The 23,675-nt window shown below is 48.8% G+C and overlaps 2 pseudogenes; both read right to left on the bottom strand.

Annotated features, from left to right (window-relative positions):
- Window positions 1-2,338: 2,338 nt before the first annotated feature.
- Window positions 2,339-6,760, bottom strand: LOC101127749 (leukocyte immunoglobulin-like receptor subfamily A member 6; annotated as a pseudogene).
- A 7,198-nt stretch (window positions 6,761-13,958) lies between these two features.
- Window positions 13,959-18,460, bottom strand: LOC101127389 (leukocyte immunoglobulin-like receptor subfamily A member 6; annotated as a pseudogene).
- Between the last annotated feature and the right edge of the window lie 5,215 nt (window positions 18,461-23,675).

The raw sequence follows: 23,675 nt of genomic DNA, 5'->3' as shown, positions 1-23,675 counted from the left end.
GGTTTCACCATGTTCACCGGGATGATCTCCATCTCTTGACCTCGTGATCCACCCACCTCAGCCTCCCAAAATGCTGGGATTACAGGCGTGAGCCACTGCACCTAGCCACCAAAAGATATTTTTAAAAACCTAAATACCTCTTGAAATGAATAAGGCCCTCACTAATTCATGGGATATAGATGTGAATTTATGAAGTATGATGAAATAAGCAGGTTATAAAATTGTAATATATCAAGAAAGGTAGAAACCCATGGCAGAAAAAGAGACCAAGATCAGGAATGAAAGAGGGGAAACAGTACTATTGATTTTACAGATTTTACAAAGATATCTTAGGTGTGTTTTCCTAAATAATAAATGTACCTTCCTTTTGACCTTTATGTAATGAAATAACCATGCACACATTTTCAAATAATACTTCATTTACTTGAGTTTATGCTTGAAAATTGAAGTATGGTGCTGTTTGTTATTTTCATTTATGCATTTTACTACCTTGCAATATTCCACTGAGTCTATTTACCACCCTATGTTTATTTTTTTCATAGGTGGACTTTGGTATTTTATAGCTTTGGCTAATAGGAACAGCATTCCTATAACAGTTGTGAGTGTATCATGACACATAAGTAGACATTTATCTCTAGGGTACATAATTAAGTATATAATTAAGGGTCACGGCTGTGTGCCTCCTCTTTTTAACTAGATAATTCCAATATACTTCCTTAATTGATTAAAGCAATTTGTACTCTTACTATTAATGTACTAAAATTCTACATGTTCAATATTCTTTCCAAAAAATGATTTTGCTACTTTTTTCTTTTCTTGAGACTGAGTCTTGCTCTATCACCCAGGCTGTAGTGATCTCGGCTCACTGCAACCTCTGCCTCCTGGGTTCACGCGATTCTCGTGCCTTGGCCTCCCAAGTAGCTGGGATTACAGGCAGGCGCCACCATGTCTGGCTAATTTTTGTATTTTTAGTACAGACAGGGTATCACCATGCTGGCCAGGCTGGTCTCGAACTCCTGACCTCGGGTGATCCTCCTGCCTCAGCCTCTGAAAGTGTTGGGATTACAGGCATGAGCCACCACACCCGGCCTATGTTTTTCTTTTCCCTCCGTTGTGCTATGATTTCGACATTACAATTTTATTGAAACTACACCATAAGAATGAAGCAGAAATTATTACAACCTTTAAATAAACTTTACAACTGGTTCACACTCATGTGTGAACGACAATTCTTTTGACTACTTCCCAACTGTGCATTCAATGGCGTCATATGGGCACCCTGAAGTTGGCCATAAAGGACGTATTTATACCACACTAAGTAGCAAACACTATAAATCAGGGGCTTTGTATGTTCAGAGTTTTCTTAAGAAAATAATTTTTTCAGAGAGCCAGTTTAACAGCATGCCACGAGGCTGAGCCTTCGAGCGTTAGTGTGCCCATTCTGAGAGATGATATTTCCGGACAAAGCACCCAGGTATCATCCGATGAAGAGTGAAGGGAACTCAGGGTCCAGAGAGGGTGCTAGGGCATCATTTCAGACTCATATTGCCTTTTTTTTTTTTTTTGGAGATGGAGTCTTGCTCTGTTGCCCAGGCTGGAGTGCAGTGGCAAGATCTTGGCTCACTGCAACCTCGGCCTCCCGGGTTCAAGCTATTCTCCCGCCTCAGCTTCCCGAGCAGCTGGGATTACAGGTGCTCACTGCCACACCCAGCTAATTTTTGTATCTTTTAGTAGAGACAGGGTTTCACCATATTGGCCAGGTTGGTCTCCAACTTCTGACCTCAAGTGATCCGCCCACCTCAGCCTCCCAAAGTGCCGGGATTACAGGTGTGAGCCAGTGTGCCTGGCCTCAGACTCATGTTTCAAAGTCCCAAATACAAATTTGCCCACCTATTCCAGTTATTTAATCCAGATCTATGCTCAGAACTGAACAGATGGAGAATCAATAGTTCACTTTAGAGAATGTGGTAGTTGGAAACAAAGACAAATATATTACATGACAGTGGACCAGAGCACGTGATCGCAAGGGTGTGGATGCAAACCCACCATGGGGGATGTGCCTTCACATCACAGAGAGCGAAAGGAAGGGAGGGGCAGGCACGGAGGGTCCACAACAGCAGGGCTGGAAGCACTGCCATTTAATGGAAGTTTAATAGAGGAAGCGTTCTCTACAGGCACCCAGACATCTTCCTGAACCTGACCCAAGCCTCCCCTTCTCGACTTTCTCGGTAGACGGTTCCCGAATGATGGTCCAGACTTTCTTCCAGAACCTCCTAGGACTATCAGACTCATTGCCAAGGCTCTAGCACTCTGAAGGGTGCATTGTTCTCTCTTGTATTTACCTCCTAGCTGCATCTTGGGGACTTCTCTGGCTGTGCCAATCCTAAAGCAACAGAATCCCGAGGACCACCAGGACCAAACCAGCCACAGCCACGCGGATGAGATTCTCCACTGTGTAATCCTGGGGGTGTGAGGCTGGGGATGGTGGACCAAGAGGTCTCAGAGGTCAGGGCAGATCAACATCACCCAGGACCCCTGGATATCCACCCAGGGCACCCACCTCCCCTTCACAGGGCCCGACCCTCTGTGCCAGCCCCATAACCAAGAGCATCTCCTTACTCACCAGTCTTGGAGTCTGTCTTGTTTTGCGATGGGCTGAGGGTCTCAGCTGCTCCTGAGAATCAACCAAGAAAGGGGGAGGTGTGTGAGGAGTTGAAGAGACTTAAGCCAACATGTCCCTCAGTTGCTGCATTCCTTTGTGTCTACACTTCTCCTAACTGTTCTGTAGTTGTGTGATAGAACCTTTCCCTGCTGTGGCAGAGGTACATTCGCATACATACATACCTATATGCATAGGTGTAAATATGTGTGTATACATAATATGTTATGCATATGTGTAAACATAATATGTGCTATGCATATGTGTAAACATAATATGTATTATGCATATGTGTATAGATAATATGTATTATGCATATGTGTATGCATAATATGTATTATAAGATATAGTGTGAGTATATATAAATATATAATATATAATAAGATATATAATAGTGTGTGTATACATATAAATATATAATAAGATATGTAATAGTGTGTGTATATATAAATATATAATACATAATATATAATAAGATATATAATAGTGTGTATATATAAATATATAATACATTATATATTATAAGATATATAATAGTATGTATATATAAATATATAATACATAATATATAATAAGATATATAATAGTGTGTGTATATATAAATATATAATACATTATATATTATAAGATATATAATAGTATATATAAATATATAATACATAATATATATTATAAGATATATAATAGTGTGTGTATATATAAATATATAATACATAACATATAAGATATAATAGTGTGTGGGTATATATAAATATATAATACATAATATACGATATATAATAGTGTGTATATATAAATATATAATACATAATATATATTATAAGATATATAATAGTGTGTGAGTATATATAAACACATACATATATATTTGAAGTGAGAAGAGTATTATATAATTTAGAAACAAACAAGTTTGTCCTCCATTTTCTTGCAGTTAATGTAATTATTATCAATAAATCAGAAGAGATCATTTCGGAAAGGATTGAAAGGGAGTGTGTCTGTGGTAAGTTAATAGGAACTAAAATTAGCATACTCAAACCAATAGCTTTCTCATCTATACTTAACTAATTTTAGAAAATAGAAAGGAATCAAAGACTTTCAAATTATTCAAGTAGTAAAACAATGCTTAAAATTCACAATGTCCACAATTTTTATGAATACAAATTCAAGCATCTGCTAAGTGTATAAAGTTTAATTTTAAATGTATTGGATAAAAAGACATTATTAATGAGAAGTTATTCTCCATCATGAATGCACATATTTAATTTAATCCCAAAGAAAATCAGAGCACAGTTATTTTACATCATAACGCTACCTAACAAATTAAATGTGTAAATTATAAATGCCAGCATTGCTTTGAAATCTTCAGAAACAGAAAGAGAAACTAGATATGTGGACATAAAAAATAAAGGACAGAAAGGAATTGCACACGAGGTTTGCTGTTGAATATTTGCCTGCATTGCTGCAGTGAGCAGGTGCACGATCTCCCCTTCATCTCAGGTATGCACTGAGTATTTTGGGGCCGCCAGGGGAGCCCAGGTGGGGAGTGGGTGGGGCCTCCATCTTCTACCCTCAGTCTAAGCATGATTCCTCCAAGGTTTCTCCATATCTCATTTCAGCCCTCCCTGGCCTTTAGCCCCATCTGAGGTCTCTGGGGTGGGAGCCCAGGATTAGGAGGTCCCTGACTATTTCCACCCCTCATGGGCTGGGCCCTCCCCTGCGGACCCTCCCCCTTTTCTCCCCTCTTTCCTTAGCGTCCTGAGCTCTCCTGGGGGCAGGGCCTGAGCTGAGGTTTGAGCTCAGAGAGGACAGGGTCAGCGGCCTCACCTGACACCACGAGCTCCAGGGGGTCACTGGGGTGAGACAGCAGGTAGGGGAAGAATCTGCGTGAGCTGTAGCACCTGTAGGTCCCTGCGTAAGCTGAGGTCACAGGACTCATGGGGAATTCAGCCTGGTGCTGCTGAGCTTGGTGCTCTGATCTCAGACGCAGTGGGTGATGGGCTGCCCCCTCCTTGGTCAGAAGGAAAGTGTCCAGCTGCTCCCGTGACTGACACAGCAGGGTCACGTTCTCTCCTGAGGCCACCGTGGGGCCCGGCTGCACCGAGAGAGAGGGTCTGTCAGGGATCTGTCCTGGAGAGAAGAAGGATGGGTGAGGGGCTGCCCCACCTTGTTCTGAGCTGACACCTCCCCAGGCCTCTCTCTGGGACCCTCAGTCTCTGTCTCTGTTTTCTCTGAGTCTCCCTCTACCCGCCCATCCCCTGTCTCTGTCTGTCTCTCCGTCCCTTGGGACCTCCACCCCTCATCCCGGCCATCACCACCTGGGCTCCCCCAGCAGGGCCTGTGCAGAGCCTGGGTCCCTGACTGAACCCACTGGGCTCCTCACCTGCGATCAGGATGCTCAGGGGGTCACTGGGGGACGACCACTCGGAGGAGAGGTTGTGTGCACCGGAGCATCTGTACTGGCCCCCGTGGGAGCCCCTCACAGGGCCCAGGGTGAAGTTGGCCTGGGAGGGCCCAGCCTGGGGCTGCCGGCCAGGGCGCTGGAGGAAGTCACGTTCTCCCTCCTTGTACAGAGTGAATTTGTCGTAGCCGACATCAGAGCCACACTGCAGGGTCAGCTGCTCCCCAGGGGCCATGACAGGGCCCTGCAGGGTCAGGAGGGAGGGCTTCCTAGACACGCCTGGAGGGAAAGGAGGGTCGGGACTAGGAGGGCTGGTTCCTCCCACGCCCCTTCCTTCTCCCGTCCTGGCCCTGCAGGTCTCACTGTCTCACACTCAGTGTCTCTGGGCTCAGGAGTCCCAAACTTCCGTTGTTCCACCCTCCTACATGGGGCTCTGTGAGAGTAAGTTCTCAAAAATAAATAGGGCAAGGAGGAAGACATCCATACCTAAGACCAGGATCTCCATGGTATCGCTGGGTTCCGACCACACCCAGGGGATGTTCGTGTAATGCCCATAGCATCTGAACATCCACCAGTGACTGGCAGCCACACGGCCCACAGGGAACAGGGCCAGGGACAAGGGACAGCCCCTTGGAGAGTTCCTGTGAGTCCAGCATCCAGGAGAGCTTGTTTTCTCCTTCCTCAATCAAAATGAACCTGTGAAATCCCACCCTTGAGCTACACTGGATGGTCACGTTCTCTCCTGAGGTCACCACAGGGCTCGGCAGGGCTGAGAGAGTGGGTTTTCTGTGGGCTCCTAGGAGAGAAGGAGACACTGTCTTAAATGGGGCTCACGCATCCCACATCATCCCCCAGGGCTGAGTTATTAGAACGGAGATGCCCTTGAGAGCCGACCCCCTTCCTGCAGGCAGAGCCTGGGGCTGGGACCCCTGAGTGTCCTCTCACCTGTCACCACCAGCTCCAGGGGCTCACTGCGCTCTGACCAGCCTGCAGGGCTGAGATAGTGACAGCGGTATCTCCCTGCATGGTGCTCTCTCATGGATGGGATGAAGAAGTTGGTCTTGTTCCTGGGCTCTGGTGGGCTCTGTTGGTACCAGGTCATGGGGCTTCCTTCCTTGGTAAGATAGTAACCCTGGGTATCCAGGGTCCCCTGGCACCAGAGGGTCATGGGGCTTCCTTCCTTGGTAAGATAGTAACCCTGGGTATCCAGGGTCCCCTGGCACCAGAGGGTCATGGGGCTCTCCCAGGTAATCACAGAGCCTGGCTCAGCCCAGAGGCTGGGTTTGGGGAGGGTCCCTGAAAGAAACCACAGGCTGGGGTCCACAGACCTCCCCCGCTCCTCATTCCCAGCTCAGGTCACGGACCCTCTTGATTTTCTCACCCTCAGTTCAGAAGCCCCTGAGATGAGAGTCCAGGTGCTGAGTGTGAGGTTGGGCATGGGAGGTTAGCAGAGACTCACCTGCAGGTGCTCGGGCTTTCTGGCCCAGACTCAGCCATGGAGAAGAGTTTCCTGTGGGGGATTTGGAATACAGAGGTGTGGCTGCTTCCCTTCCTGCTGGAGCACCAGTAGCCACTGGAGCCCTGAGGCTCTCCAGTGAACAAGGCTGCTGTGGGACCCTCCCCACCTCAGCCCAGTGCCCCTCCTGTCCCTTGTCTCTCCACCACTGACTGAGGCACAGAAGAACAGTGAGGATGGACACCATGATGCCTGCTCTGCGTGCTCCAGCTGTGGGACAGGTGACCACATGGCCCTCCATGACAGACAGATGCACGGATGTGGTTAAGTCAGAGCCTGCTGCCGCCTGCCTGGGTCCCCACAGCTGTGAACCCACAGGAAGTGGACAGCCCCTTGCTGGGCCTGTCTCTGATTCCCCCCCAGTGCGGGGGCTCAGGAGGACCCAGGCCCTCTGCACACATCTCAGCCCAGACCTGAGGTGTCCCCTGATTGCCAGGGATCCTTTGTCTGAAAACCTGCCCATGGAGGGTAGACCCAACATCATATCTATGTCAGCTCCCAACTTAGCTGAGTCTAAACTGAAAACACAGCCCTTATTTTCTCAGAGCCTCCACTCATGACATCGACTTTCTTTTTCCCCACTGATGCAAAGACAAATATTTCCCCAGCAGAAAGTCACCCTGATCTGGAGAGACCCATTTCCTGCGTTCAGTAAATAAAGTCAGTTTCATTAGGGGAGGCTCTGGGAAAATAAGGGGATGCGGACTAGCAGAAGATGAACATTTAGCTACTTGTTTCTCAATTAATTAATTTATTACCAAAGAGAGAGAAGTGGAAACATGAGAATAGGGACCATGACTAGAATGTGGTTGAGGGAATGGCTTCTATCTTATTCCCTGGCAGAGAACTAAGGGATAAGAACGAGAAAGCTGACGGGGCACAGTGGCTCACACCTGTAATCCCAGCACTTTGGGAGGCCGAGGCAGGAAGATCACAAGGTCAGGAGTTCAAGACCAGCCTGACCAACATGGTGAAACCCCTGTCTCTACTAAAAATACAAAAACTAGCTGGGTGTGCTGGCATGTGCCCGTAATCCCAGCTACTAGGGAGGCTGAGGTGGGAGAATCACTTGAACCTGGGAGGTGAAGCTTGCAGTGAGCCGAGATCGTGCCACTGCACTCCAGCCTGGGCAACAAAGCCAGACTGTCTCAAAAAAAAAAAAAAAAAAAAAAAGAAAGAGAGAAAACCCAGCAGTGAGAGGTAGTTGTGAGAACACACTAAAGAGGAAAGATAATCCAGGGCTGGGAGTGGTGGCTCGTGCCTGTAATTCCAGCACTTTGGGAGGCCGAGGCAGGCAGATCACAAGGTCAGGAGTTCGAGACCAGCCTGACCAACATGGTGAAACCCTGTCTGTACTAAAAACGCAAAAATTAGCTGGGTGTGGTGGTGGGTGCCTGTAATCCCAGCTACTCAGGAGGCTGAGGTGGGAGAATCACTTGAACCCGGGAGACGGAGGTTGCAGTGAGCCGAGATCGCACCACTGCACTCCAGCATAGGCAACAAAGCCAGACTCTGCCTAAAACAAAAACAAAAACAAAAACAAAAAAACAAAAACAAAAAACAAGAAAGCTCAGTGAGAGGTGGTTGTGAGAACACACTAAAGAGGAAAGATCATTCAGGGCTGGGAGTGGTGACTCACGCCTGTAACCCCAGCACTTTGGGGGGCCGCAGGCGGGTGGATTATCTGAGGGCAGGAGTTCAAGACCAGTCTGGCCAACATGGTGAAACCTCGTCTCTACTAAAAATACAAAAATTAGCTGGGTGTGATGGCAGGTGCCTGTAATCCCAGCTACTTGAGAGGCTGAGTCAGGAGAATCTCTTGAACCCAGGAGGCAGAGGTTGCAGTGAGCTGGGATCGTGCCACTGTACTCTAGCCTGGGTAACAGAGCAAGGCTCTGTCTCAAAAAAATAAAAATTAGAAAGAAAAAAGGAGAAGGAGAAGAGGAAGGAGACAGAAAGGAGAGGAAACATCCATGAGGTGGAACATTACATGTAACATGGAGTAGGCAGGGAATCTGATAGAGCACTGAAACTCTCGCTGGGTACGGTGGCTCACATCTGTACTCCCAGCACTTTGGGTGGCCAAGGTGGATGGATCACCTGAGGTCAGGAGTTTAAGACCAGCCTGACCAACATGGTGAAACCCCATCTCTACTAAAAATGCAAAAGGCTGGGTGTGGTGGCTCACGCCTGTAATCCCAACACTTTGGGAATCTGATGCAGGCGGATCACATGAGGTCAGGAGTTTGAGACCAGCCTGGCCAAGATGGCAAAACCCCATCTCTACTAAAAATACAAACATTACCTGGCTGTGGTGGCAGTTGCCTGTAATCCCAGCTATGCAGGAGGCTGAGGCAGGAGGATCACTTGAACCTGGGAGGTGGAGGTTGCAGTGAGTCAAGATCGTGCCATTGCACTCCAGCCTGGCCAATAGGAGCAAAACTCCATGTCAAAATAAAATAAAATAAAATAATAAATCAAAAAAGGACTGGACATCTCCTGTGGGTTGTCAGTGAATGGAACTAAGCAAGCCAGCGCTCTTTCCCTTTTGTCCTGCAAGTGTCTTTCTTGGCCTCCAGGAAGTGAGTTCCATCATGTCAGACCCTATGTTTGTTCCTGCTGGATTCACTGAGTCTCCTCCCTTTCCACCTGTGGCTCCCCATGGGTTCCCAGGCCCCAGCCGGTGTTGTGAATCAAGCCAGGAAGACCAGCCCTATCACACCCTTCCTGATGGAATTCCCACAGTGTCATCCTGGAGAACAGGGGCTGGGAGCTGGGGTAGGATCAGAGACCTTTTCATGTGGGCCAGGCCCCTCCCTCCACAGGAGCTCTGACATGAAGCTCATCACCATTCATTTCACCCTGACGATATTCTTCCTGCCCAGACACCCCTGTTCTCCCTATGTCATCATGGGCACCTCAGTGAAATCCATGGTTGAGGATCTCTGTCACTTACTCTACCCTCTTCTTGGAAAATTTCCTTGGATCCTTCCAGAGCCCTTCCTGAGTGTGCTGCAGGGTCTCTGCCACACGACACACTCTCAGGAGCCCTCATCCTCCCCCTTCACCTACTGCGCCCACATAGCCAGGTGCAGGCTCCGTTTCTTCATCTTCCCTTCCCCACAGGCCCTGATGGAGAGTGGATTAGACTCGCTCCTGAGTAGGGACTCAGGTCACTCTGACCCCTTCCTCCCCGTGGACGAGGCCTCTGTCCCAGAGCATTGGAGGCTGAAGGGCCTTGTGGATTCCCGCACTGGCCACGGTCTCTGATGCAGATGGGGAACTGGGGACCTGGGAGGGGTTGCCTAGCCCAAGGTCACATAGCTGGGAGGTGGCACAGCCTTCACTCACACAGGGACATTCCATCTTCCCAGGGATTTCACACTGGAGGCTAAGAGCCCCACTTTGCACACCACATTCAGGGCTAGTTTCTGTGTGTGACTAACAGGTTCTCTTAGGGTTCCGAGGTACCAGGACAGCAAATGGATGAGTGAGAGTTTCCCTCACCCCACCGAAGTAGGGCCATTCTCTGTGGAGGGTTGGTCCCCTGCCTTCCTCTACTCTGTCTCTCCCTAGTGACTGACAGGGGTCCTGGGGTCTCTTCCCTGGAATCCCATGAGGGACAATTCCTTTCCTGAAGGGAAAGTATAGAGAGGACTAGCAGGTACCTGGTGATGGAAAGTACCCATAATCAAGAGACATTGCCTCCCCCCTGGCATGATAAATATCTGGGTTTCCAAATGGGAAATCTGTCTGTGGTGAGAGCTCAGGAGGGGCTTCTGGAAGATGGGAAAGGGCTAGAGGCTGAGGCCACTGCTTATCTCCCCACACTGCATCTGGCTTCACCTCCTGTGTTTGTCCTGACCTCTTCCTTCATTCACCTGGATAAGTAGAACCCCAAAGTGGGCATCCAGACAGGAAGTGGTGGAGAGTGTGGAGCTGCCCTGTCTACCACCCTACACCCTTACACCCCTGTCATACTCAACCTCTCTTTTCCTCTCTGTGTTTCTCATTGCTTCATTTTGTCTGGAATCCCGAAGATTCCCATGTCTCCAGCAGGCTGTCCCTCAGACGTGGCTATATGATTTAGTGTTTCACAGGGCATGCAGCAGGCATGGGCTACCCCCAGTAACAGTGGTCATCTAGGGCTGATCACTCACAGGCAGAGCCATCAACAGAGAGCTGCAGCATCTAGAGGTCCCATCACGAGCCCCAAGACCCAGAGAGAAGTTGGCCTGAATGCCCCACTCTGTCTCTGCACCCCAGTGAGCCAGTGTCCAGGGGCCTTACCTTCCTGCTTAGAAGGCACAGGTCAAATGAGATTCCAGAGCTGCAGAGCAAAGTCACATTCTCTCCATCATTACTTAATGCAGGGCACAGTTGAGCTGAGAAGGAAGGTCTCTTGTAGACGCCTGGGGAAAAAAATAGTCCTTGATTGTCGAGCACAAGCCTTACCCAGCCTATCCTCAGGGCATGAAAAAGGCATTCTCTCCACCTGTTCTGGGGAGCACACTCTGTGCCCACTCGTGCCTCTCTCCATCTCAGTTCTAGCTCTACAACCTGGCTCATCGTGTGTGTGTTTTCCTGTGTGTCTTTGCTCAGCTTTTCCTTGAATCTCTTGCTTTTTGCCGGTGCGTGTGTGGCTTTCTGCCCTTAGAACCATATGAGATTTAGGGTTCTCCTGGAACATAGAACTGTTTACTTTGAGGGCCCTCAGAAAACATAGCCCTGGGCTAAGGCTCCCTGTCCTGGAACTAGAAGGCTATGGGTGTCACCATTTCCCAACAGCATATCTGAAAGTGCCAGAATCTTCAAAGAATCTGCAACATGTTTGTAGGATCTTTATAGGGTCTGATATTGCAGGGACCAACCAAGGTGCCCTCACACCCCAAGATGCTGGAAGTGACCCCTTGCTGAAAGTGGTTGGAAGTTCCACAGAGAAGTTTGAGTTAAGCCACATTGCTGAGCAATGCCTCAGCATCCCAGTCTTCATCCAGACCTTCCAGGAGCCTGGCTGGAGGGGGTGTCTCTGGTGTGTCACTGAGCCTTATAGCAGAGGAAGGGAGCTATGGTGGAAACTACCTCCAAGATACCACTCAGTCCTAAGCTGGGGAACCAGCTGAGCTTGGACTCTGGTAGTGAATGAACTGGGGGACATTTATTTGAAGGGTTCTGAGAGTAGCATGGTGTGGGTGCATGAATTGTATGTGAAGGGGAAGATCCTGAGAAAACAAGAGCTGCTCCACTCTGTGCCTGGGTTTACCAGAGGGACCGATGAGGCCCTCACAAGACCCAGGAATCCCACCGGGGGAAGGAGGCTTAGGGAGATGTGTTTAAGACTGTTAACTGAGTCACAGAGAGAAGCAGATCAAGCCATCCCACCACCTAGGTTTGTGGTTTTGTTTCTCCTAAACTTCCATTCTGTAAGTAGCAGAACCTTCTCATCACCATCCTTCAAAACCTCTGCATTGTTTGAGCTCCTTGTATTTTCTGGAGATTAATCTCTTGCTTGCAAATATTCTTTCCCATTCTGTAGGTGGTCTCTTCACTCTGCTGTTTGTTTCCTTGATTGTGCAGAAGGTTTGTAGTTTGCTGTGATCTCATTTGCCTATTTTTGCTTTTGCTGCCTGAGCTTTTCAGGGGTATTTTTTTTGGAGACGGAGTCTCGCTCTGTCACCCAGGCTGGAGTTCAGTGGCATGATCTCAGCTCATTGCAACCTCCGCCTCCCGGGTTCAAGTGATTCTCCTGCCTCAGCCTCCCTAGTAGCTAGGACTACAGGCGAGTGCCACCACACCCGGCTAATTTTTGTATTTTTAGTGGAGGCAGGGTTTCACCACGGTTGGCCAGGCTAGTGTCAAACTCCTGACTTCAAGTGATCCACTCACCTTGGCCTCCCAAAGTGCTGGGATTACAGGCGTGAGCCACTGCACCCGGTGTTGTATTGGATTTTTAATTGAGCCCTATTTTCTCCCACATTTGATATTGGCATTTTTGTCTTTTGTGGATATGCTAGGATCATGGTGTCATAATTTAATTTTAATTTTTATTTTTATTTTAAGTTCCGGGGTACATGTGCAGAACGTGTGGGCTTATTGCATAGGTAAATGTGCGCCATGGTGGTTTGCTGCACCTGTGAACCCATCACCTAGGTATTAAGCCCAGCATACATTAGCTATTTTTCCTAATGCTCTCCCTACCCCTACCCCACCCCCGCGACAGGCCCCAGTGTGTGTTGTTCCCCTCCCTGTGTTCATGCATTCTCATTGTTCAGCACCCACTTATAAGTGAGAACATGCAGTGTTTGATTTCCTGTTCCTGTGTTAGTTTCCTGAGGATAATGGTTTCCAGCTCCATCCATGTCCCTGCAAAGGACATGATCTTGTTTCTTTTTATGGCTTCATAGTATTCCGTGGTGTATATGTCTCACATTTTCTTTATCCAGTCTATCATTGATGGGCATTTGGGTTGATTCTATGTCTTTGCTATTGTGAATAGTGCTGCGATGAACACGTGTGCATGTATCTTTGCAATAGAATGATTTATATTCCTTTGGGTATACACGCAGTAATGGGATTGCTTTTAACTGTGCCAAAATACTGAAGTAGAAATGATTATTAACTCTAAAATGGAAGGTAATAAGACGTATACGTGAGCTATCAGATGCCTGGTGCTTATGAGTGAAGCCAAGTCTGTCCAACGCTTCCCAACCCTGCATTCAGGGATGTCTCATTGGCATCTTGATTTTGGCCATGAAAAAAGAATTTACGTCAAGGAAATTGGTAAATGCCACTAATCATAGCATTTCAAAAAATGTCTTTTTCAGAATTAGCACACCATTGGGTTGTGACTTCAAATGCCAGTGTGATGATTCCAGGTGGTGATATTTCAGGAGAAACTACACAGATAGCGTCTGATAAGGAGGGAAGAGCTCATAGGGTCCACACACGAGGTGAGGGCATCATGGTGCATTTATCTTTTCCTGGTCGGACTCTGATCTTCTCCCGTTGAATTAGTTTCTAAACCAGGTGTGGAACTCTGAACTGAAGACATGAAGACCCAGTAAAGTACACCAGGAAGTGTGGCAATGAGAAATGAAGAGGACTGTGTGACACGCCATGGACCAGAGCACGTAGGTGTGCAGAGGTGTGGACCCAACGCTGCCATGTGGGATGGAGCCTCGTGTCTAACGGTGGGAAAAGAGGCAGATCCAACCAAGGAAAGTCAACATTAATGGAGAGGAAAGGTATCACATTTTAATGGTTCTTCATGGATCACCCCAGAAAATGTCCCTGCACTCGGACATTGATTCCTTCCTCTGGAAATGACCAGCAGACAGTCCAGATAGCATCGGCCCTAGATTTTCTTCCAGAACCTCCTGGGATCATCAGATCTGCTCCCGAGGCTTCACAACTCTGTAAAGTACATTATCCTCTCTGCTGTTCACCTCCGGGCTGCATCTTGGGAAGCTTCTCTGGCTGTGCCAAGCCTCAAATAACAGAATCCCGAGGACCACCAGGATCAAGCCGGCCATGCCCATGCGGATGAGATTCTCCACTGCGTAATCCTGAAGGTGTGAGGCTGGGGATGGTGGGCAAAGAGGTCACAGACGTCAGGGTGGATCAGAATGTCCACCCAGGGCACCCACCTCCCCTTCACAGGACCCAACCCTCAATGCCAGCCCCATCACTGAGAGCATCTCCTCACATATCAGTCTCAGAGTCAGACTTGTTTTGTGATGGGCTGAGGGTATCAGCTGCTCCTGAGAATCAAAAAAGAGACCTGAGCCCAACCTCTCACCTGGGCTCTGCAATTTTTTTTTTTATTACTTAATGTCTCATGATGTGACTTTTACAGAATTTCTAAGAAAAAAAAAACCTCTTCCTCCGCTGTAGCAGGATTCCCTCCAGTCTCCTCATTGAACGATTTCAGTTTTCCTGTGTTCTATGGATTTAAACATTGCTCCTGAGTCATCTGGGAGAGAGTTTTTCTGCATCCTGAGAGCTCAGGATCTGCAAGGAAAGTGGTCCCCAGTACAGAGGTCACTGAGCCCTGTGTGCTCTCTGTGCAGCCTGGGACACAGGAGAACATGAGCCAATTCCCCCGGAGATGAGAGTTTCACGGATCCACCAGCAGAGGACCCAGGCTCCATGGATGAGGGTTAGTCATCAGGGCAGCCTCAATGTCAGAAGCACAAAGGGGTGAAAGTCTGGGGCTGCCTCCCCTTCATGCCCTCAGACATTTCACCTGGAGTTTCATCGTCCATTTAATCTCTAGGTAGCTAATTATTCGTATAGGCAGCAACAGGTAGAATGTGATACACACACAGAAAAACACAAACACAAATATATATCTATTTTATATATATAGTGGGCCTTAAAAACTATCTCTGCCTTCTTGAAGTGTGGGTTCACCTGGAGACAAACAGCAAACATATAGAAACACAGCAGTGGAAATTTACTAGTCGTAGCGATGGTTTTAGATATATAGATAGAGATCTATATTTATGTGTGAATATACATTATTTGTATAGATATACGGATAACTAGGTTTCAATGTCACATAAGATGTCGGTGTGACCACACACATGCACACACATGTATGTGCAGAGAGTGGAAGACAGAGAGAAGGAATTCAGCCGCATGGTGTAGGTTGGTTAATTACTTGACATAAATGAGAAGCAGTCAGGACTGGGCTGAGCTGTGTCGTCAGTGAAGGTCACACTTGGAGGTGACATTGAAGCTGATCCCTCAATAGGAAAAAGGGCCAGGAACGAGGCGCGTGGAGACCCAGACAGGGAGCAACAGAGGCTCCAGAAAGAGCAGGTCCCAGAAAGGTCTCAGCCTGTACTTCAGAAAGGAATGGCCGCTTGTCTACAGGGTGGAGGAGGAGGCAGAGGAGGAGGGGAGCTGAGCTTTGGGGCCTTGGTGGATTGAGAATAGGCCAGGATGAACCGGCCAGGAAAGGGCGGCCCCAATATCTCTCTCTCTGTCTCTCTGTCTCTGTCTCTGCCTCTCTCTCCCTCCCTCGGAGGTCTGGAAAGTGCTGTAGGGTTTCAAGGAGTGGTACCAGTCATTTGACTTTTTCTGAAAAGATAAGCCCTACCCCCTCCATAGCAAATGTCCACAACGAAGGAAGTCCACGTTTCTACCTGAGGTTTACAAAACCTCAGGGAGCACGTGAGATCAGGGCTATTACAAAACCGGGTGAGAATAAAAATAGGTGATGCTGCAAATCTACTTTCACCAGCTTGGACAAAAAGGCCAATATGAGATTTAAAAAACCCAAATAAAAAATGTCAACGGCGCAGAAGAGGAGCCGTGCACAGTCCCTGAGCTGCTGCGGGAGCAGGTGCAAGTCCCTGTGAGGCTCAGGTGTGCGCTGAGTGCTGGGGAGGCTGCAGGGGAAAGCAGGAAGTGGGGCGGCGTGGGGGGGGGGGTCGGGGATGGATGCAGGTGGCACCGGCAGCCTGGATGCTTCTCTCTCCAGGAGGGGCTGGGACCCAGAGGCTCTGATTCTGAGGTGGAGACATCAGGAGGGGAGCGGGTGGGGCCTCCGTCTTCCACCCTCAGTCTAATCTCAACTACTCTGAGGTTCACCCCCCATCTCCTCCCAGCCCTCCCTGCACTTTACTCTACTGAGACTTCAGGGGTGGGAGCCAGGGGTGGGAGGTCCCTGTCTATTTCCATCTTCCCATGGGCTGGACCCTCCCCTGTGGACCCTCCCCCTTCACTCCCCTCTTTCCTTAGTGTCCAGAGCTCTGCTGGGGGCAGGGCCTGAGCTGAGCCTTTGAGCTCAGAGAGGACAGGGTCAGGGCCCTTACCTGAGACCACGAGCTCCAGGGGCTCACTGGGGAGAGACAGCAGGTAGGGGTTGGAGCTGAGTGAGCCGTAGCACCTGTAGGTCCCCGTGTGGGCTGAGGTCACAGGACTCATGGGGAATTCAGCCTGGTACTTATGAGCTCCATACTTTGATCTCGGACACAGCAGGGGATGGGCTGCCCCCTCCTTGGTCAGAAGGAAAGTGCGCATCCACTCTTGTGATTGACACAGCAGGGTCACTTTCTCCTGAGACCACTGTGGGCCACAACTGCACCGAGAGGGAGGGTCTGCCAGGGATCTGTCCTGGACAGAAGACAGATGGGTGAGGGGCTGCCCCAGCTTGTTCTGAGCTGAGACCTCCCCAGGCCCCTCTCTGGGACCCTCAGTCTCTGTCTCTGTTTTCTCTGAGTCTCCCCCTCCCCGCCCATCCCCTGTCTCTGTCTGTCTCTCCCTCCCTTGGGACCCCACCCCTCATCCCGGCCATCACCACCTGGGCTCCCCCGGCAATGCCTGTGCAGAGCCTGGGTCCCTGACTGAACCCGCTGGGCTCCTCACCTGCGATCAGGATGTTCAGGGGGTCACTGGGGGCCAACCACTCGGAGGAGAGGTTGTGTGCACCGTAGCATCTGTACTGGCCCCCGTGGGAGAGGCTCACAGGGCCCAGAGTGAAGTTGGCCTGGGAGAGCCCAGCCTGGGGCTGCCGGCCAGGGCGCTGGAGGAAGTCACGTTCCCCCTCCTTGTACAGAGTGAATCTGTCGTAGCCGACATCAGAGCCACACTGGAGGGTCAGGGTCTCTCCAGGGGCCAGGACAGGGGGAGAGCTCTGTCCTCCCATGTCAGAGCCTCCCCATGGGGTCTCCCTCACGCCTTCAGCCCGTCCATCAACACATCACTCTGGGTCCTTTCCAGATTCAGTCACCAGCCAAACTCCCGACAACCTGTCAGCTGCCCCGAAAGTGTGTTAGAGAAGGCCGTGGCTCCCTCACCTGAGGGCAGAATCTCCAGGGGGTCACTGGGGCGGGACCACACCTGGGGGGTGTTCCTGTAGTATCCATAGCATCTGAACCTCCACCTGTGCTGGGGGTCATGGGGCCCACAGGGAACAGGGCCTGGAACCCCCACTGTGGAGCTGCTGTGAGTCCAGGGTCTGGGGGAGCTGGTGTTCTTCCTTCATCAGAACAAAATGGTCATATCCCTTCTGTGAGCCACATCGGAGGGTCACCTTCCCTCCTGAGGCCACCACAGGGCTGGGCAGGGCTGAGAGGGTGGGTTTGTTGTAGAATCCTAGGAGAGAAGGAGGCACCGTGTTAAATGGGGCTCCCACCTCCCACATCATCCCCAGGGCTGGGCTGTGAGAGGGAGACACCCTTGAGAGCCAGCCAACCCCCTTCCTGAGGGCAGAGCCTGGGGCTGGGACCCCTGAGTGTCCTCTCACCTGTCACCACCAGCCCCAGAGGGTCACTGGGCTCTGATCAGCCTGCAGGGCTGAGATAGTAACACTGATATCTCCCTGCATGGTGCTGTGTCATGGATGGGATGGAGAATCTGGCCTTGTTCCTGGTCTCCAGTGGATTCGTTCTGTCGCAGGGCTCTGTGCTTCCCTCTTTATACAGATGGTACTCCTGGGCTTCCAGGGTCCCCTAACACCAGATGGTCATGGGGCTTCTCCAGCTGATCACAGAGACTGTCTCAGCCCAGAGGGTGGGTTTGGGGAAGGGCCCTAGAAGGAAATCAAAGCCTGGATCCCAAGACCTTCCCCACCCCTCAGATCATCCCAGCTCCCTGCCCAGAACTGCTGTCTCCATCCCCAACTGTCCAGGGTGAGGAGGAGGGACCTGGGAGAGCTGGGGACAGACTCACCTGCCTGCACATGGGTCCTGGGGCCCAGACTCAGCCCTGGAAGAGAATTCCCTGTGAGGGATTTGCCCCCTGAAGCCTGAGCAAGTCCTCCCCTGCCTGGGAGCTCCCTAAAGCCCTGGGATCTCTTGATGGACCAGGGCCTGTGGGGTTTCCTCTCTCCTCTTCAAATCTCACTAAAGCAAAGCAAGGCTGTGAGGGCGGCGGTCATGGCGTCTCCTCTGACTCCTTTTAGCTTTGCAAATGGATGAGCCCTTGGTGCTGGCAGGACAGAGAGACACACAGGGTGTGGCCCCTCGGAGGCTGGGTCCTTCTTGTCTCATCCGCAGCCCACAGGAACGGAAACTGCCCTCCCCAGGAGGCTGGCTCTCATTTCCCCAGGGCTGAGATGGGGGCGGGCACCAGGCTCTCTGCAGACATTTCAGAGAGAAATGGGGTCTCCCTGCCCCCAGGCCACTGTCTGCCTGATCTGTCTTCATCTTACCGAGAGCCGGGACACAACAGCAAATAGACCTGGTGCCTTCCTGAGTCAGCCCCTTTCAGGCGAGGGTGACCTCCTCCCTCTCAGAGCCTCCCCATGGGGTCTCCCTCCCTCCTTCCGCCCATCCATCAGCTCAGCGTTGCGGGGTCCTTACCATGGTCAGTGATTCTCCAGCCCTGGAGATGCTTCAGGGAAGACCCAGGTCCATGCTGCCGGCAGACTCAGATCAGCAGAGACGCACCTGACACCTGGCTGTGCAGCCGAGGCTGAGCTGCATGTGGCAGTGAGAACACAAGAGAGATGCAGGGAATAAAGAGAATAAAACATATGTTTTTCTGTCCCTGGAGTGTGTGTTTCCTTTCTACCAAACAGTCCCTTTCTTGTCCCTTCAAGAACAGTCTCTTCCTTTCTACCAAACTTCCCTTCTCTTTTTTTCTTCCTTCCTTCCTTCCTCTTCCTCCCTCCCTTCCTCTCTCCCTTCTTCCTTCTTCCCTCCCTCCTTCCCTCCGTCTTTCCTTCCTTTCTTTTTGCAGCAGCATCCACCCCCCACCCCTGAGAACAAACCTGTAAGTCATTCCCGCCTTCTCAGTGCCCCTCACTTCCTGGGCCTTCCTCTGTGCCTTAATCCACGTTTAAGGTTTTTGGAGCAATTACGTTAGGTTTGAGCTCTGATTTCGGACATTGGGTTGGGAGGTGACTTTTATTTAATTCCTGATTATCATCCGCTGCCTGTGTGAACTTGGGCAGTAATATCCCATCCCTGAGCCTCAGTTTCCTCGTTTGGAGCCTGTTGTCATGAACCCCACCCATCACAGTGGCTGTGGGGGTCAGTGGTGCCCAGGACATGGGAGGGGCTTAGCCATGGTTAATTTCTAGACCAGTTAAGACAGGAGGGTGGGGACGGGAGAGGATCTTGATGTTGGGCTCCACAGTGGAGGACGATGATTGATGCCCCCATGAAGAGCCGACGTCAACTTTGAACACTGAGAAACCTACTTACGATATTTCTGAATCCTGTAGTCATGGTCTTAAAGTAGAAAAAGTTAAATAACAAATTCCTGAAATAGACAGGGTGCCGTAAGACAGATCATAGACCAGAGCCGAGGGACCACTGGTGCCTGGGACCACCGGTGCCTGGGACCACCCAGGGCTCATTAGTGAGGGAGATTTCCACCTCTGTGTGGGACAGAAGAGGAACCCCAGGTCCTCACAGGCAGGGAGGAGTCAGGGCTCTGGGTGAGGCTGGAAGCTGTGGTTCCTCCTCCCTTGTGTGTGTGGACAGGCGCTGGAATATCTCTGCTCATTGACATGGGCCCGTGGTCCACACTGAATCCTCTCCCTTGTTTGTGTGAAACAGATTCACTGCAACATTGTCAGATATGGGTGTCTGTCCCACGTGTGAGTGTGAGATTCACACTAGACCCTCCTGTGCTGGGCAAAACCCTAAGCAGATGATATGTTTGGAGGAGTAGAGGTCATGCAGCAGGGACAGCTGGAACAATCCCCTCTTTTTCAGTCTGACCCCCAGGAGAGCACTAAGAACTACCTTCTATGGATAATTAGGTGTGTAAGAAATGAACCGTTCAACAAACATGGACAGCAAAGAGTAATCCCTATAACCACAAGAAGTGCCACCAACGACAATCTATTGACTCAGTAAGAGTTTATTGTATATTTTCAGATAGCTAGAAGAGAGGATTTTGAATGTTTTCAACACAAAGAAACGATAAATGTTTGAAATGGCAGATATGTTCATTACTCTTATTTAACCATTACACATTATATATATGTGTTGAAATATCAACTCTATACCCTACAAATATATACAATTATTATGTGTCAATTATAAGTTATAATAAAGACACACTTAATCCCAGCACTCTGGGAGGCCAAGGCAGGTGGATCACTTGAGCCCAGGAGTTCTAGCTCTTTGAAAACATACAATAAACTCAAAACCACTATGAGATACCATCTCACACCAGTTAGAATGGCAATCATTAAAAAGTCAGGAAAAAACAGATGCTGGAGAAGATGTGGAGAAATAGGAAATCTTTTACACTGTTGGTGGGAGTGTAAATTAGTTCAACCATTATGGAAGACAGTGTGGCGATTCCTCAAGGATCTAGAACTAGAAATACCATTTGACCCAGTAATCCCATTACTGGGTATATACCCAAAGAATTATATATCATGCTATTATAAAGATACATGCACACGTATGTTTACTGTGGCACTATTCACAATAGCAAAGACTTGGAACCAACCCAAATGTCCATCAGTGATAGACTGGATTAAGAAAATGTGGCACATATACACCATGGAATACTATGCAGCCATAAAAAAGGATGAGTTTATGTCCTTTGCAGGGACATGGATGAAGCTGGAAACCATCATTCTCAGTACACTATCACAAGGACAGAAAACCAAACACCGCATGTTCTCACTCATAAGTGGGAATTGAACAATAAGAACACTTGGACACAGGGCGGGGAACATCACTCATTGGGGACTGTCCAGGGCTGGGGGGCTAGGGGAGGGATAGCATTAGGAGAAATACCTAATGTAAATGACGAGTCGATGGGTGCAGCAAGCCAACATGGCACATGTATACCTATGTAACAAGCCTGCACGTTCTGCACGTGTACCCCAGAACGTAAAGTATAATAATAATAAAAAAAGAGTGGTCTCTGGGCTATAAGTTCCCTGCGGAGGGTTGCATCATTTATTTTTTCACTGTCCCCCACCCTAATGTTTGTAGGCTCATATATTATGCCAGTTAATATGCAAAGACTTTGGGATTCAGTATTGAATAAAGCTTCTAGGGTACCCTAGAACTTAAAGTATAATAAAAAAATAAAAAAATAAAATATACAATAAACTATTGTTAGCTATAGTCACCCTACAGTACTATAGGATACCAGAACTTATTTCCACCACCTAGCTGTAATTCTGTATCCTTTAACCAGCCTTTCCCTCTCCTCTCTTCCCACCCTTCCCAGCCTCTAATTACCACGACTCTGCTCTCTGCTTCTGAGATCAACTGTTTTAACTCCCACCGATGAGTAAGAACACGCTACCTTTTTCTTTCTATGCCTGGCTTATCTCACTTATTTCCTCCAGGCTCATCCATGTTGCCACAAATGACAGGATTTCATTCTTTTTAATGACTGGGTAATATTCCATTGTGTAAATGTACCACATTTTCCTTATGCATTCATCTGTACATAAACACTTAGGTTGCTTCCAAATCTTGGTTATTGTGAATAGTGCTGCAGTAAACACGGGGGTGAAGCTATCCCTTCAATATACTGATTTCCTTTCCTTTCGATCTATACCCAGAACTGGGCTGGCTGGGTCATAGGGTGGTTCTCTTTTTAGTTTTATGACGAACCTATGTACTGTTTCCTGTAATGACCACACTCCTTCTTGTTGCCTTCAACAGTGCACAAGAGTCCCCTTTTCTCTGCATCCTAGCCACCACTTGTTATTTTTTGTCTTTTTGATAATGGCCTTTCTAAGTGGTGATAAAGAAGTGCTGGGAAGGGAAGGGTGTAGTCCCTTTAAATAATACAGAAGAGGGAAGGGAAGTGCTGGGCAGAGGAGGGCGTGGTCCCTGGCTAGGGCTCCATCCTCACAGACCTAGGTGAGGACGGGCACTTCCTGCCCAAATGTTGCATTTCCCAAGACCACCCTGGTCTGCCACGCCCCCATCCTGTGCCTATAAAACCCCCTAGACCCTAGCACGCAGACACACAGGCGTGAGCCACGGCAACTTGCTGAAGTACATCCACACCGTTGCGCAACCATCATCCCCATCCATCTCCAGATCTTTTTCACGATCCTAAACTGAAAATCTGTATGCATTAAATACCAATTCCCATTTTCTCTCCCCCAACCCCAGCCCCTGGAAGCCAATATTCCACTTTCTGTCTCTATGGGTTTGCCTTTTCTATGCACTTCATATAAATAGAATCATACAATGCTTGTCTTTTTGTGATTGCCTGATTTCAGTTTGCATAACATCTTCAAGTTTCACCCGTGTTGTAGAATGTGGCAATCATGATTTCATTCCTTGTAAGACATACATACTCTACTGTATGTCTACATTACAGTTTATGTCTCCACTCATCCATCTATGAACATTGGGTGGTTTATTCTTTTTGTTTGTTGTAAGTAATGCTGCTGTGCACATGGAGGTATAAATATCTGCTGAAGTATTTGTTTTGATTTCCCCTGAATATATACACAGAAGTAAAATTGCAAGATTACATGGCAAGTCTATGTTTCATTTTTTAAGGAGTCACCATACATCTGGGTAATTATGTACACCACGTTCGGTTTTGGCAGTCTCATAAGCAATATGAGGCCATGGCCATTCTCACTTTTATTCAGTACTAAATCCCTAAGTCTTTGCATATTAACTGGCATAATATATGAGCCTACAAACATTAGGATGGGGGACAGTGACAAAATAGATGATGCAACCCTCTACAGGGAACTTATAGCCCAGAGACCACTCTTTTTATTATTATTATTATTATTATTATTATTATTATTATTATTATTATACTGTAAGTTCTGGGATACATGTGCAGAACGTGCAGGTTTGTTACATAGGTATACAAGTGCCATGGCAGTTTGCTGCACCCATCAACCCGTCGTCTACATTAGGTATTTCTCCTAATGCTATCCTTCCCCTGCCCCCCCACCCCAACCCCCTGACAGGTCCTGGTGTGTGAAGTTCCCCTCTCTGTGTCCATGAGGACACATATATATCGTATATATCACACCTGTAATCCCAGCACTTTGAAAGGCCGAGGCGGGTGGATAACTTGAGGACAGGAGTTTGAGACCAGCCTGGCCAACATGGCAAAACTTCATCTCTACTAAAAAAAAAAAAATACAAAAACTGGCCAGATGCAGTGGCTCATGCCTGTAATCCCAG

The sequence above is a fragment of the Gorilla gorilla genome, chromosome 20, assembly GCF_029281585.2.
Source record: "Gorilla gorilla gorilla isolate KB3781 chromosome 20, NHGRI_mGorGor1-v2.1_pri, whole genome shotgun sequence".
Classification (NCBI taxonomy): Eukaryota; Metazoa; Chordata; class Mammalia; order Primates; family Hominidae; genus Gorilla; species Gorilla gorilla.
Note: the sequence above shows the minus strand (reverse complement) of the source record. Positions and strands in the feature narration are given on the sequence as shown.